Here is a 2760-nt window from a genome sequence, read left to right on the forward strand (position 1 = left end):
ACCACTACCTAGCTCAGCTCGGACAAAGGAAGGGTCCCCTAAGACTTTCTTTGTGTCGAGATGGGGAGGTTATCCCCAAATCTCCTCTAACACATTTCCAAAAGCTTGCTCAACCTCATCAAGCATCTCCCACGAATATCTAGACACCACCACATTCTTTTGCCAACATAAAGGGAAGGCAGGTTCATTGTTCGGCTCTAAGAAAAATGGTCGAGCTCCCTCAACAGCTCAGACCTTAAAAAAGTAGTTCTTAAAGTCCCTAAAAGACTCGTCATACATAGCAAACACTTTATGTCCTTGAGCAGACCAGAAAAAAATCCAAGAAGCTTTCTTTTTGGTCATCCCAGGTTTGGTCAAAACAAAGAGGTAAAGAAAGAGAGTTTGAGAAGGCTTGACATCTAATTCTTGACAAAGCAATTGAAAGATCTTAATAAAGCCCCAGGAATTCGTATGGAGCTGGGATGGAGCTACATTACATAACCACAGCAAATCGGTCTTGAAAGAGGGAAAAGGAAGGGTAATGTTCATTTGGCTAAAAAAGTAATCGTAAGCATAAAAGAAGGGGCGTTCCCCCTGGGTCAGAGAAGGGAAGCAAACCCTCTCGTCAGAGTCCAGCGCTACCAAATCGTATTTCTTCTCCTGATCCCTACTATTACAGACCCGGTGATATTTTCTAAGCTCCGTGTAGTATTCAGAGTTAACTACAGAAACGCACATCAGGACGAGGGAGTCCAGCCAGTCAGACATGCCCTCGGGAACTTTGGAGGATGTCTCGACAATATTTTTGCGAAAAGACATGGTCAACTAGTCCTACAGCAAGAAAAAGAAAAATGGATTACTAACCAAAGCAGCTCGGGCAAATCAAGAAATCAGCTCGGACAAATATGGATACAACTTAGACTAAAGCATACGACAGTAAAAGGAGACCCCAAGGACTCACACCAAGGTCCACGAGCATCCTTTGGAGGTAGTAACAGAGTGAGGACTTAGAAAAAATCTACAAGCCTACATCCCAACATCTCTCAACAAGAAAAATAACCCTCTTGCAACAAACGACACTCCGAGAAGAAAGTCATGAATCAAAAAGTCATAAAAAATAGCCATCTTTTTACAAAACTATCAACATCAAATAGGGCAAGTGGAAATCATCAAAAGCGCAATCTTTTTCAGAATCAAGCAGTTCATAAGCCTCAAAATCAAAGGATACAATCAGAGATAGTAACAACATTTCAAAACCCTAAATGCATCAACTACCAAGAAACAACAAAGGGTCCAACAAATTGAAGAAGCCCTAAAACAACGCACATGGCAGAAACGATCAGACACAGAAAGCAAAGAAAGATTCAAACTTTCCAACTTTTCCCAAGCAAAGATCAAAACTTTCACAATATCCAAGCATAAAAAAGAACGACGTAAAAAGAGAAGAGAAAGAAGACCCACCTACAGCAGGGAGGAGATGATAAACATTGAGAGATTGAAGCAACAATGAAGCAAGCAAACCAGAATGACACCAGCAAGTCACCTCTCGAGCGAAAGAAAAAGGAAGCACGCAAGAACAAGAAAAGGTAACGATGGAGTTACAGTAAGCAAAGAGAAGAAGAAACTGAAGCAAAGTCTTTTGAAAGTTCAAAATGAAATGCGAAAGAGGAAAACGGCAAAAAAGAGGAGTTAATGGGCATTAAGAACCCTCGCACACTCCCAAGAAGGATACAAACACAAAAACGCGCGTTGCAACCAAAGGGAGTAAAAGAAAAAATGCTTCACATTCAAGAAGCCTCAGCAAAAATAACCAAAATGGCCAAGCTCGACTTTGCCAAAAAGGGGGTCAAAGTTAGCAAAGACACAACCTCAAAAGAAAGACCGAGCTCGGGCAGGGGCACTGTTCATGTCCTGGGTCGAGGTGTACGACCCGGGCTGACTGATGACGAGTCGACTTAACTGTTCCGACCAGGATGACCCGACCTCTTTTACAAAGAGGTCGACCAAACCGCTACAGAGGCCCAAGAAGGCCCAGACAAAGGAACACGGCCCAAATCTAAAGGCAGCCAAAGCCTAGAAAGATAAGGACGGTTCCCCTTAAAAGATAAGATAACGCCACTCAAAGATAAGATAAAATAACTATCTTATCTCCAGAAAGGTCACTCCACACCATCATAAATACACTGGAGCACCCAGGTATAACTCATACTATGATTCTACTAAAAAACCTGCTTAATACCCTTGCTAACTTAAGCATCGGAGTCTCTTGTAGGTACCACCACCCTCCGGTGACGAAGGATCAGCAGCACCCTCAGTCCAACAAGTCGGACGCAACAGCTCCGGCCACCACCCACAAGTCGGACACACCAGCGCCGACCAGCACAGAAGATCTCATCCGAGATCGACCTACAGTTTCAGGTAACCCTCAGAACACCTGCCTTATGGCTGATCATGTTGAGCAAGTAGTATTTCATAACCCTGACACTGAAGATCTTCATCTCATGATTGATCATCTTTCTAAAAAAATTAGATGCTTCTTGCTTGAAAACTAAAATCTTGAGTCTCAAATTGAAATTCTTAAAGCTAAAAATGGTTTTCTAAAAGAAAAACTGAGAGAAGCTGAAACCACTGTTGATCTTGTTAAAGAAAACAAGCGGTTGAAAGCAGAAATAAAAGGGTGTGTGATGGGTGAAAATTTTAGATTTCCACACAAACTCACCGGCAAGTGTACTGGGTCGCATCAAGTAGTAAAACTCACTTAGAGTGAGGTCGATCCCACAG

The sequence above is a fragment of the Arachis ipaensis genome, chromosome B8 (assembly GCF_059453495.1).
Source record: "Arachis ipaensis isolate K30076 ecotype BB chromosome B8, ASM5945349v1, whole genome shotgun sequence".
Taxonomy (NCBI): Eukaryota; Viridiplantae; Streptophyta; class Magnoliopsida; order Fabales; family Fabaceae; genus Arachis; species Arachis ipaensis.